The sequence below is a fragment of the Odocoileus virginianus genome, chromosome 20 (assembly GCF_023699985.2).
Source record: "Odocoileus virginianus isolate 20LAN1187 ecotype Illinois chromosome 20, Ovbor_1.2, whole genome shotgun sequence".
Classification (NCBI taxonomy): Eukaryota; Metazoa; Chordata; class Mammalia; order Artiodactyla; family Cervidae; genus Odocoileus; species Odocoileus virginianus.
In genome coordinates, this window is record NC_069693.1 from 40513407 (window position 1) to 40527636 (window position 14230).

Genomic DNA, 14230 nt, shown 5'->3' on the forward strand with positions numbered 1-14230 from the left:
TACTCCTTCCTGAATCTCTTATCAGGAAAGAGAACTCATACAATAAATCTTCTTACCATTTATTACCTGGCTGCCAGGAAGCTCAAGGATAAGTTTAATTTTAAAGCACTGTGACTATATTTTATAAAACTCATGGAAAAATTATCTCCTCCCTTCTCCCAGTTCTCATAGTTTAATATGATTTTTAAATGTTCAATTAAAAACCACGTGCTTCTTATTATGAGCAACCTCAAAATACGCTATGTGAGGAATAAATTCTAAGCAAACTAGGCTATAAGAGACAAGCTGCTGTGATGATACTTTTATAACCAAGTATTATAGGTGTTCAGGAAAAAAAAAAAAGGATTGTGAAAACATGTGTGCAAGTGTTTGAAGTGGCTTCAGTCATGTCCAGCTCTTTTGCAGCCCCATGGGCTATAGCCCACCAGGCTCCTCTGTCCATGGGATTCTCCAGGCAAGAATACTGGAGTGGGTTGCCATGCCCTCCTCCAGGGGATCTTCCCAACCCAGGGATCAAACACATGTCTCTTATGTCTCCTGCATTGGTAGGCATGTTCCTTACCATTGTGCCACCCGGGAAGATACCTATGATAACACACCTTATTAAACGTTTGCTTTATGTTTGTGAAGCTTATGCTGTCATGTCTGCAGACTTCCCCAGGCCCAGAGCTGACTTCTCTGCATCCTCCCCCTTGAAATGGGCCCTGTCTCCAATATTCACAGCCCCACCTCAAGGCTCAGCATGGAAACATATACACTGCCATATGTAAAATAGATGGTGGCAATTTGCTGCATGCCTTGGGGAGCTCAAACTGACAACCGAGTTGGGTGGGATGGAGTGGGAAGTGGGAGGGAGGTTGAAGAGGGAGGGGACATATGTATAACTATGGCTGATTCATGGCGATATATGGCAGAAACCAATACAATATTGTAAAGCAATCGTCCTTCAATTAAAAATAAATAAATTTTTAAAAATGATGGCAAGGTAAAGAAAAGAAAAGAAAGCCCTTTGGTATATGGTAATCTCAAACTCCTAATTCCTCCTTCCTAATCCCTACCTCCCTTTCCAATTTGGTAACCATAAGTTTCTTTTCTCTGTCTGGGTCTCTTTCAATTTTGTACGTGAGTTCATTGGTATCATTTTTTTAGATTCTACATATAAGTGATATCATAGGATATTTGTGTTTTTCTGTCTGGCTTATTTCACTTAGTATTGAGTTGGCCAAAAGTTCATTTGGGTTTTTCAGTAAGATAATATGAGAAAACCCAAACGACTTTTTTGGCTAACCCCATATTATAATCTCTAAATCAAATACAATAATAAAATTTTTTTAAAGTCTTTTGGTTTAGTAGCTCCATTTTACCAGAGGAAACAGTAACTCCTAGATTTGAGGAGACTTCCCAGAGGCCACTTAGAGTGGACACTTCCTGGGATGCCTGAGGTTCTTCCAACCACCACCCCTGCCCCCCGCCTCTTCCTCTCAGAACTGCCTTCCCACCCTCAGGGTTGACTGTATGTCATCTTCATGCTTTCTGACCCTGATGTTCTAACCAGAGGTTTTGGATCAAAGGTCAACCTCTGACCTAAGCTGGTTCAATTAACATCTGCCTCTTGGGAATGCTGAACTGCTAATAAGAGACAGCAACTAAATGTGTTGACCAGAGGGTACTGGTGGGGTGCTCCTGTGAGAAGGGAGAGTGATGTAGCCCGCATGCAGGAAGCATCAGAGATGCAGATCAGAGTTCCTATTGCCAGTCACTTCCTGGGCCCTTATTCCATTCCTGGGCTTTGATTCCATGACAGAGCTCTATAGAAAGTAAGAGGTTTTTTGGTTTTTTTTCGCTTTAAGTAAAAGAAAACTTATATAAAGTGACCTAATATGATAAAAGTATTACCAAGTGTCACTCATGTAGCTAAAAGTCCAGAAGTGATTCTTGACTGGTTTGGTTGCTGACCAAGGACCCAGCTTCTCTCTGCCTCTCTCTCCTGTGTTTTGTGATTAGAATTCATTCTCAGAAACCGTAGGGCCCCTTCCAGCTCTAGGCTTTCTGTGGTGGTACAAAATGGCTGCAGTAGTTCCAGACCTCACACCATAAACAATGCTATCCAAAGGAAGAGAGAATCCTTTGCCCTGTACATGTCCTAGGATTCACACTCATTGGCCCAGATTAGGCCACATGCCCATTTCTGAACCAATGGACAATCCAATATACTGTTTGGATTGAACCAATCAGGACTCTCCCTTGGGGCAGAAGATGGGATCTATCCCTCCAAAACCATGTGACCAATTGATATGGGAGAAAGAATTCCAAAAAGGACAACTGGGTATTTTCAGTGGACAAGAATTAGATGTTAGACAATTAATTAGACAAGAATTAAGAAAAAACAACACAAACCAACAACACCCTAAACACTTAACACATGATTCTTTTTTGTTTAATCTTTCTTTAGTTAATTTTTAACTTTTAACCAAAAAATCCTATCTAAATAGGTACCTTTAGTAGTAATCTTCACCTTTTACTTTCATTTATCCTAGTCATTTCTGGGAAGCCCCTGGAATACTCTTGACCAGTTGAAGTAGGCAAGAAGAAAAGAAGCCAAATCTTACTCATCAGGGAGATAGAAGTTCAGTTGGTCTTGGTAAATTTCCTTATCTCTACAAAAACTTAACAGAAATAGACTTATTGTGACCAATAATAAGATATGAACAAGATTTGAAAGAATTATACTAGTAAAATAATGAGTTAATTCATAATATTAAAAATGCAAATCCTACATAATTCATAATATTTAATTTACTTATAATAATCCATTTCAATCAAGATTTTGTTGCCTGACTCATAGTGAAGGAATCTTAGTTTAAGTCACTGTGATTTTTTTAAAAGACCATTTGTTTTACTAGATTTCTCATATTCACATAGTATGCACACAAATATTTGCAGAGAATAAACCTTTCAAAATCTTATTCAGTGAGAATAGTGAATAAAATTTCAAATCATCACCAATATTTAAGCCATCAATAATGCTGTATAATTTGCAGAATGGATGTACTGCCCGGAAAAAAAATCTAAAAGACAATAGCCATCCACCCTTTAAGAAAATGCTGAGTCACCAATGTGCCTGATGGCAGAGAACAATGTTGTATGAAGAACACAGAGGCTGAAGTCTCAAAGAGCAATAAAAACGTCAGACTTTTATACGTTGAAGACACTTTAGGAGTGCCTTATCCATGGATTCTCCTTTTGTTGTTTTAGTTGCTAAATCGCGTTGACTCTTTTGCAACCCTATTAACTGTAGCCTGCCAGGCTCCTTTGTCCATGGGATTTCCCAGGCAAGAATACTGGAGTGGGTAGCCATTTCCTTCTTCAGGGGATCTGTCGACAGAGGAATCAAACCTGAGTCTCGCGCTTTGGCCAGCAGGCTCTTTACCACTGAGCCACCAGAGATTCTTCTTTATGTTTACTCAAAAGGAATATGGGATTAAAATCATATGTAAATATGTATACAAAAATTCTTCCAACCTATTTAACTTCAAAATCCCAATGCTAAAATGCTGCCTGTTATTTATTTGATGATATTGTTTTCCTCCTTAGTGCTTTGTGAAATGATCACTACACCTTGACAGCATCCTGGACTCCACAGAAACATGATAGTTTCATAACCTAAGAGCTCCCATGATACAATCCCACTGCATTATTATTGCAGGTATAGTTTACTTTGCTGCTAGTGGCCATATGTTCCTAATGCTACTACATACATATGTGTGTGTATGTGTATGTGCTCAGTTGTGTCCGACCCTTTGCGACCCCATGGACTGTAGCCCACCAGGCTCCCCTGTCCATGAAATTTCTCAAGCAAGAATACTGGAAAGAGTCGTCATTTCCTTCTCCTGGGGATCTCTCCGACCCAGGGATCTCACTCAAGTTTCTTGTGTCTCCTGCACTGGCAGGCAGACTCTTTACCACTGTGCCACCTGCGAATCCCACATACATATATATACATACATATATATACATGTGGCTCAAATAGTCAAGAATCTGCCTGCAATGCAGGAGACTCAGGTTTGATCCCTGGGTTGGGAAGATCCCAGGGAGAAGGGAATGGCTACCCACTCCAGTATTCTTGCCTGGAGAATTCCATGGACAGAGGAGCCTGGCGGGCTACAGTCCTTGGGGTGGCAAAGAATCCAACAGGATTGAGCCACTAACACTTTCACTTTCATACTCCTTACACTATTTTCTCTTTGCCCCGCTCCCTGCCCCATATGCCTGCATCACAGCCGAAGTATAGTAAGGCTTCATGTAGAACTCATTCTCTGGTAAGAATACTATTTGTGGTTCTATCCAAAAAGGTCAGTGCATTTTTGCAAGTTTACAATAGCACAAATGCTATTATATTCAAACTTTCTGTGGTTGAACACCTGACTTCCTCAATGAATGTAAGATCTGTAAAACATAGTAACCATATTCAAACACATTACCATTTACTGACAGGCACTGATGATTCCAATGCAAATGAAGAGCAATTCAAACAAACAAATCCTTAGTGTTATCCAATGAAGTGCAAACAAGATCCAAATAAATGAGTGGGCACATTTACTTCCTGCTTGGGTATCTGTTCCTTATTGGTTGGCCTTTATGTCTTCAGTGTCTCCATCCAAATGGGATTCATCAGCCAAGTTGCCTTGTATCTCTGGCTGTTTCTAGAAAATTAATGCTAGAATTACTGTTTGATCCACGTGAAAACATGATCCTACCTCTTGTAAATCTTTCCCCTTGTTCATGGCTGATCATTCCATTACGTCATAATTATCATACAGCTATAGCGTAAATACATAGTTATTTCCATCTCTCCATCCAGATGGTCGGTTACACGATAATTACAGTATGTTTGTACTTACTGGGTTTAATTACCAGATAATCAGGAAGAACATGCAAATTGCTAGGTTGTTGTAACACAGTCCATTGAATCAAGGAAAACCTGTGTATTGCACATAAGTAAACAAGCTCTTACACGGGATTATGCCCTGTAACCTGTGACGACAAGGAGGTCTGAGGTTTGTTATAGGTCCATTGTGTGGGTTCGCATTACACTTGTTGAGCTCCGATTAATGTCCAGATTATAAGGAAATGTAATGGAAGAGATGATCGTGCTGCCACACCTGCCACGGGGACAATAGGGAACCCGCCGGAGGACTGACTGAATAAGGCGCCAGCTCTTGGCTCCAGAGTCCTACTCTGTTCCAACCTAGTGCTTTCCAGAGTCACGTGCAAGCATCCACTTTCAGCCCAAACATGTACCTGCCCAAGGGCTGGCAGAGAGCGAGGGCAAACCATCAACCAAACCAACCCCTCCCAGGAACAAAACGTCACTCGCGGAAGTCAACTTCCAGTGTGACTTCCGGTGTGTCTTCCGCTGTGTCCTTTTTGCCCCCAGTGCTATGTAGCTAAGCGCTTTTCTTCCTTCATCACACCAAGGAAAGCTGCCCAGATCAACATCTGATTCCTGTGACCGGACTGCTGTTGCACACTAATTTCCCTAAGTTTCCCCTTCGTGATTCCCTCTTGGAAATCCATCCGAGCTTCCAGAGTAAAGCAGTCAGCCTCTCCCCTCAGGGACTGGCTTAGGGTTGGACACATGCCTCAAGCCACTTAAGGCAATCTTAGAAGAGAACATTTTCCAGAGATGCCAGGAGAATCCCTTTTAGGTGTGAATGGTGAAATCGGAAGCTCCAAGCGCCACTGAAAGCCACCTTGCAACCATTAGGAAGAAACTTCAGTGGCATCACTGAGCGACAGGATCACACTTTACCTGAAACCTATATGGACATTTTCCAATTACACTGAAGGTACAAACTCCCTTTATTGTTTACCTCCCTTAGAGTTGAAGTTTCTGTCATTACCATGAGAAGCATAAAAACTTATAACTCTACCATGATTTATCTGCTGGTTTATCACAGAAAATCCCTTATAGATTTATCATGGAACTTTCTGTCCTACTACATAGACGTAAGCATCCTTCATGTTCTGATACATCATTTCTTCCCCCCACCCCAGTTTCATTCAGATATAATTGACATAATGTTGTATCAATTTTAGTGTAAAACATGATGAGTTGATATACATATATATTGCAAAATGATTACCACAATCAGTTTAGTTAATATTTATCATCTTACAGTTACAGACTCTGTGTGTGTGTGATGAGAATGTCTATCTCAGCAGCTTTCAAATATGTAATACAGTACTATTGACTTTAGTTACCAGGCTGAACATTACATACCCAGAACTTACTTATCTTGTAACTGGAAGTTTTTATCTTTGGATTACTTTCACTCATTTCACCCATCTCACCTTTGGTAACCGCCAATCTGCTTTCTTTATCTATGAGTTCGGTGTTTTAAAATTCCATATATATGTGAAGGGCTTCCCCAGTGGCTCAGCTATAAAGAATCTGCCTGCAATGCAGGAGACACAGGAGACATGGCTTTGATCCCAAGGTTGAGAAGATCCCCCAGAGAAGGAAATGGCAACCCACTCCAGTATTCTTGCCTGGAAAATCCCATGGGCAGAGGAGCCTGGCAGGCTACTGTTCATAGGGTTGCTAAGAGTGAGACACAGCTGAGCACACATGTACACATATATGTGAAATGCAATATTTGTCTTTCTCTATCTGACATCACTTAGCATCATATCTTCAAGACCCACCAGTGTTGCCACAAATGGGAAAATTTCCTTCTTTTTATGACTGAATAATATGCCATTATGCACATGCCAATATACGTTCTAGGTCACTTCAGTGTATATATATATACATATATACATACATATGTGTGTCTTTTGCATACATCTTATTTATCCATTCATCTGTCAATGAGCACTTACTTAGGTTGTTTTTCCATATTTTGGCTATTGTAAATAATGCTGCAATTAACTTGGAGATGCACATATCTTTCTGAGATAATGATTTCACTTCCTTCTGATACATGCCCCAGAAGTGAAATTGTTGGATCATATGGTAATTCTCTTTTTAATTTTTTAAGAGACTTCCTTACTGTTTTCCACCATGACTGCACCAATTTACATTCCCACCAACAGTCCACAAGTTTTCCGTTTTCTTCACAGTCTCTCCAGCACTTGTTATTTCTTGTCGTTTTGATGATAGTCATTCTAACAGACATGGAATGATATCTCATTGTGGTTCTGATTTGTGATGTTGATTATTAGTTGGTCATTAGTGGTGTCGAGTACCTTTTAATGTATCTGTTGGCCATTTGTATGTCTCTTTAGGAAAACTATCTATTCAGTTTCTGCCCATTTTTTAATCACACATTAATTTTGTCTGTGTTATTGAGCTGTACAAGTTCTTTGTATATTTTGGATATGAACCCTTTATCAGACATATGACTTACAAATATTTTCTCCCATTCCATAGGTTGCCTAATACATCATTTCTAAAGCTTATACACTTATTGCCTTTCCTGCAGACAGAGATGGCATGCCAGCATCTACTGTGCAAAAGGCAACGCCATCACTCAGAAATGAGAAGCAGAGAAAGCAGTCTCCACCATGAGTGGGGCTCAGGGGAAACGTGGTCTCCAAGGTTCTGCCCTGCTGTCTGTAGAGAAGCCTGGTAGGAGGACCCTGAGGCAAGACAGGTGCAGTGTTCCTTGAGGTAACTCAAGATTTACAGGGCAGGATGGAGAGGATCCAGGGACACTGCTAGGAATACAACTGATCAGCAAAACTAGAGGGCAAAGAAAAGACATGTGGCAGAAGCAGTGGAGAAGGGTCTTGGGACGGAGAGGCAGAATCAGGTGTGTGGATTGGTCTTGCATCCCCAGATGAAGAACATGTACTGGGTCACCCTGAACAGGGACTCCGTTATCTGACTTAGAGTCAATGCTCTGTTCAGTCGCTCAGTCATGTCCAACTCTTTGCCACCCCATGGACTGCAGCATGCCAGGCTTCCCTTCCTTCACTATCTCCCCAAGTGTGCTCAAACTCATGTTCATTGGGTTGATGATGCCATCCAATCATCTCATCCTCTGTTGTCCGCTTCTCCTCCTGCCCTCAGTCTTCCTGAGCATCAGGGTCTTTTCCAATAAGTCAATGCTTGGAAAAGCCATATCAGGCTGGACACTCATTCATTCCACAGATGCTCACTGCGTGTCAAGGTATAGAGACAGAATGGGTGACAGATGAGTGCAGCAACCATCACAGCCATAGAGTAATAACATGGGTACCCTATGTGGCCCTAGCTCTCATCCTTGTATCTATCAGAGGCAGACCATTAAACCAGCAACTGGCTCAGCTGGTGAAGAATCTACCTGCAATGAAGAAGACCTGGGTTCGACCCCTGGGTTGGGAAGATCCCCTGGAGAAGGGAGCAGCTACTCACTCCAGTACTCTGGCCTGGAGGAGTTGCCGAGAGTTAGACACAACTGAGCAACTTTAAAAACTAATAATAATAAAACATAGAAGTTGATAGTCTAGAAAAGATAATAGATGCTGTGGGAAGATAAAAGGAAAGAAACCAACCAAACTCAGGTTCATGGACAACTTCCTGCAGGAAACAAAGTCTGAAGGATGAGAAGTTTAGCTAATAGGCGAGCAGGAGGGGAGATGCTTTAAGCAGGGTTTGAGAGAGTTTTTCAGGAGGCAAGAGGGGGTACCCAGATTTCTAGGAGTAGGAAGGAGCCCGGAGAAGTTGGAGAGGGAACAGGAGGGAGAACATGATGAGAGGTGCAGATGCAGAGGTGAGCAGGGGCCACATCTCAGGGCCACGTCTCCAAGTCAGGCAGGCGGGAAGCCTATGTCTTTGCTGAAGGACAGTTTTTCACAGATAGGATGATGTGATCACATTTGCATTTTAGTTGACCATTGCCCACATTTTACTCCAAATACATCTCTAAACTACTTTTCAAAGGTCTCTCTCAAAGAGGCATAAAGGGCAGGGGAAACAGTATCAATAATTAATTTTTTATTAGAACTAATTTTCCTCCGAAACCTCTATCCAGAAGTGAAGAACAACCTGTGGGTACTTTCAGAGGGACTTGCAGTGGGAGCCCCTTCTGCATAGCTGTTTGATGTTCGAGAGGCCTTTGGAGCACTTTCAATAAATCTTTTAAACTCCATTTTTTCTCAGAGTTGGAAGCCTTGTCCTCAGCATAGGATCAAGAGGCACAACCAGCTTTTTCCAGACTCTGCTCATTGTGCATGATGGAGCTCCCAACCCCACCACATGCCCTGATCCACCTTGATTGAAATGCACTCAGAACTTCTTTTTTCTGATACACTGAAGCTTAAGAGGGACATTAACCAAGGATGCACTCAGATTCAACAAAGAAAGAGGTGCCTTGAGATTGATGACCAAAATTATGCCCTCAGCTGGGCTCTTAGGGACCCAGACAGATTACAAAGAAAGGTGAGATATGAGTTTTTATTCTCATGATTTGGCCTCCCTGGCATTTCTCCTATTTTCTTTTTTATGTGACCAACAATAATAATAATCAGAGGAAATAATTAATAAAACTCACGATCAGTAGCAGCATTGATAATCTTGTCTGCTGCTCACCATGTTTACAATGTACCAAGTCCAGAGCCAAGCACCTGGATTAAACCATCTCATTTAATCCTCACAATAACCTTGCCAGGTGGATATTATTATTCCTATTTTACAGGTGAGAAAACTGAGGCCCAGAGAAGTGAACAGCAGTTACCACTGTTGGGAGGGTTTGAACTCAGCAATTTGACTAGAATGCCCACAGCATGCAGGACTCTTGATTTCTTAAGAATTATTAGGAAATTGGTCCCAGGTTCCACTTGTTCACTAAGTTCTGTGCTGCCCGTCAGAGGGTAGAGATCTGTCTGCTTCCCCAAGCATTTCAGTCTGATAATCTCCCTGGTCAGAGCATGGTACGGAGTCAAGGGAGGCCCAGTCACCTGGGCCAAGTTTTCATTAGACTGTGTGCACTGGGGTTGGGGAGGCTCTTAATGATTATTTTCAGTCCCCGTTCCTGCTTATTCGGTTTGAGTTTTGCACGATTAATTAGGAACCTAAATTAATGAGAGGGGAAACACGTGTCCAGCTGGTCCTCGCAGATGTTCGTGGAAACAAACTCTCCAATTTGCACGGCACGACAGAGTAAACATGATGTGGGCAAGTCGCTCTGAGCTGGTTCTGTACCCAACACTCCCGGCTGCGAGGAATGGCCCCTGCCTTGGAGTCCGTGCTTTCCCAGTTCTGAAATAACATCCCCGAGGCGTCTGCTGATCCGATTCTCTTTGGTTCCAGAATAGGGCAGCCATGGTTATACTTCCTCACCTGAATCCCTGAAAAGAAGCAAAGTGAAATGCAGCACAAGAGCTGGAAACAGAAGGAGATGAGGAAAGAGCCATCCCTAGTAAGGACGAAGAGGAGGAAATGGTCTCCACACTTCAGTGATGAAGCGCATTCATAGGCACCTACCGGTAGTGGCTAAATTTCGTGTGTATTTTACCACAATAAAAAAAGAAGATCTCTTGGATCTCAGTGGACACAAGCTTCCTGGATGAGTGGGCAAGTTGAGATCACTCTGTAAACAATATCCCCATCCTATACTTCTGCAGCAAGCACCTTAGTCAAATTGGACCATTATTGGTCTACACAGCATTTATTCATGACATGTTTCCAAGGTTACTCTTGGCAGTGGGAAAATTGAAGTCATCAAGACAGAGAAGTATCCTGCCTTCACAGGCTTATATTCAAGCAATAAGCAAGCAAATTGTAAATCCCATCCCCAACAGGCTCTGTCCTGACCCTGTTTTATTTTTATCATTGACACTTATCATAGTTTAATATAATATATATGTTACTAATTTATGCTGTGTGCCTGTATCTTGTCACGAGAATATAAGTGCTGTTTTATTGATGTCATTGATATAACCCTGAATGTAGATGGAACGGAATGTGGCACCTAGTGTGTGCACGCAGACTCAGCCACTTCAGTCATGTCCAAATCTTTGCAACTCCATGGACTGTAGTCCACCAGGCTCCTCTGTTCATGGGATTTTCCAGGCAAGAATACTGAAGTGGGTTGCCATGCCCTCCTTCAGGGAATCTTCCCGACCCAGGGATTAAGTTTGCTTTGGTCTGTGTCTCCTGCATTGCAGGTGGATTCTTTACCCACCCAGGAAGCCTGTGGCACCTAGTAATCACTAATAAATGTGTAAAATGAATAAACATCAACAAAAAATTAAAAGGATAATTTTTGATTGTGAAAAAGGAAAGAAATAGGGTTCTGTGATGAAGTGTAACTTACGGAGAAAACATATTAGATAATTTGAGGTGTACGATTTTAATAGATGATCAAGGATGTGCTTTATTAAAATAATATGGCATTTGAACTAGCATCTGTAGGGAAAGTGCAAGCTCTCCATGGAGCCAGCTGGAGGGAGAATATTCCAGGCAGGGGGAAACAGTAAATGCAAAGACCCAGTGGCAGGAAAACTTTTTGTGTGTTAAGGGAAAAGAAAAAAAGCAATGTGACTGAAGTGTAGTAAGTGAAGGGGAGAGCAGTGGCAGGTGAGGTCAGCAGGGACCAAGTCCTGGAAGACCTCACAGGCCATGAAAGGAAATTAGATTTTATTCTAGGTGTGATGGGAAGCCATTGAAGCATTTTTTTTTCTTCATAAGATAGCATTTTTTTTTTAATTGCAGTAAAACATAAATAACATAAAATTGAACATGTTAGCCACCATCCTCATTTCTGTCTCTATAAATTTGGCTATTCTAAGTACTTATGACAAATGTCATCATATGATATTTGTCCTTTCATGGCTTATTTCACTCAGCATATCTTCATGGTTCATCCATGCCATAACACATACCAGAATTTCACTCCTTTGAATGTCAGTCAGTTCAGTCGCTCAGTCGTGTCCAACTCTTTGCAACCCCATGAACCACAGCAAGCCAGACCTCCCTGTCCATCACCAACTCCCAGAGTTTACTCAAACTCATGTCCATCAAGTCGGTGATGCCATCCAACCATCTCATCCTCTGTCGTCCCCTTCTCCTCCTGCCCTCAATCTTTCCCAGCATCAGGGTCTTTTCCAATGGGTCAGCTCTTCGCACCAGGTGGCCAAAGTGTTGGAGTTTCAACTTCAGCATCAGTTCTTCCAATGAATATTCAGGGTTGATTTCCTTTAGGATGGACTGGTTGGATCTCCTTGCAGTCCAAGGGACTCTCAAGAGTCTTCTCCAACATCACATTTCAAAAGCATCAATTCTTCTGCACTCAGCTTTCTTTATAGTCCAACTCTTATCCATACATGACCACTGGAGAAACCACAGGCTTGACTAGATGGACCTTTGTTGGCAAAGTAATGTCTCTGCTTTTTAATATGCTATCGAGGTTGGTCACAACTTTCCTTCCAAGGAGTAAGTGTCTTTTAGTTTCATGGCTGCACTCACCATCTGCAGTGATTTTGGAGCCCAGAAAAATAAAGTCAGCCCCTGTTTCCACTGTTTTCCCATCTATTTGCCATGAAGTGATGGGACATTTGAATGTATATACCCACATTTTGTTTATCCATTCATTCTCAATGGATATTTGCTTCCCCTTTGGATTATTGTGAATCATGTTGCTATGAACATGGGTATACAGATATCTCTTTGAGACTCAGCTTTCAATTCTTTAGGGTTCACACCAGAAGTGAAATTGCTGGGTCATATGATCATATGGTAATTCTATGTTTAATTTTTTGAGGAACTGCTCTAATTTTTTCTACAGTGACTGGACCATTTTACATTCCCACTGGCAATGCAGAAGGGTTCTAATTTCTCTATGTCCATGCTCACACTTGGTATTTTATGTTTTTATTTTATTTTTTTAAATAGCCACCTAATGGGCATAGAGTGGAATCTCATTGTAGTTTTGATTCACATTTCTCTGATAAGTAATGATGATGAGACTCTTTTCATGTGCTTATTGGCCATTTGTCAGTCTTCTTTGAAAAGATGTCTATTCAAGTCTTTTGTTTATTTTTTGACTGAGCTTTCATTTTTCTAGTCATTGAATTTTAGGAGTTCTTGTGTATTCTGGATATTAATCCTTTATTAGATATATTATTTCACTATATTTTCTCTGATTCTATGGTTTGACTTTTCACTCTATTGATAGTGTCCTTTGGTACACCAAAGTTTAATTTTTGATGAAGACAAATTTATCTAACTTTTCTTTTATCACCTATGCTTTTGGTATCAAATCCAAGAAATCATTGCCAAATCCAATGTCCTTAAGCTTTCCCCCTACTTTTTGTTCTAAGAGTTTTGTACCTTTAGCACTTACATTGAGATCTTCAATCCATTTTGAATTAAGTTTTGCATATGGTATAAAAAGAAAAAAATACAACTTCATTCTTTTGTAGGTAGATACCCAGTTTTCCCATTACCACTTGTTGAAAGGTCATCTTTATCCCATTAAATGGCTTTAGCATCATCATCTGACCTTATATCTCTCTTCTATTCCATTGATCTGTATGTTTGTCCTTATGCCAGTACCATAGTTTTGATTTCTGTAGCTTTGCAATAAGTTTTGAAATCAGAAAGTGCGATACTTTCAACTTTGTTCTTTTTCGGGGTATTTTGGATATTAAGAATCTCTTGAGATTCCATATGAATTTTAGAATGGTGCTTTCTCTTTATTTAAACAGCTGAGTTTTGATAGTAATTGCATGAAATCAATAGATTGTTTTGGGAAATATTGACCTTAACAATATTAAGGCCTCCGATCCATGAGCATGTGGATTTTAATGTATTTATGCCTTCTTTAATTTCTTTCAGCTATGTTTTAGAGTTTTTAGTGTATAAGTTTTATATGTCCTTGGCTAAGTTTACTCAAGTATTTTATTCTATTTAATGATATTGTAAATCAAAATTTTCAAATTTTTCATTGTTAGTGTATAGAAATGCAAATGATTTCTGTGTGTTGACACTGTATCCTACAACTTTGTTGAATTTATTTATAAAATTCTAACAAATTTTGGTTTGGTGAGTCTTTCTGGTTTTCTACATAAAAATCAGAGTATCTGTAAACAGAGATAATTTTACTTCTTCCTTTCTAATTTGAATGTCTTTTATTTTTCTTGCTAGAATTTTCAATGCTAATCTGAATAAAAGTAAAGATAGTGGGTATTCTTGCCTTGCTCTTGCTGTTAGGCAAAAAGCTTTCAGCTTTTCACCACTGAG

At 40.6% G+C, this 14230-nt stretch overlaps 1 long non-coding RNA gene across 2 annotated transcripts in view; it reads right to left on the minus strand.

Moving 5' to 3' along the window:
* Nucleotides 1-2869: 2869 nt before the first annotated feature.
* LOC110139726 (uncharacterized) overlaps nucleotides 2870-14230 on the minus strand; it is a 78776-nt gene continuing 67415 nt past the window's right edge. Inside the window, exons 7-8 of one of the 2 annotated variants that reach the window (XR_011482233.1) lie at nucleotides 4482-4703; nucleotides 2870-3375 (exon numbers count right to left, since the gene is read on the minus strand). This is a non-coding gene — a long non-coding RNA (uncharacterized lncRNA). Of the gene's footprint in view, nucleotides 3376-4481; nucleotides 4704-9797; nucleotides 10336-14230 lie in introns of those variants that run through there. The other variant, XR_011482239.1, reaches the window with a different exon arrangement.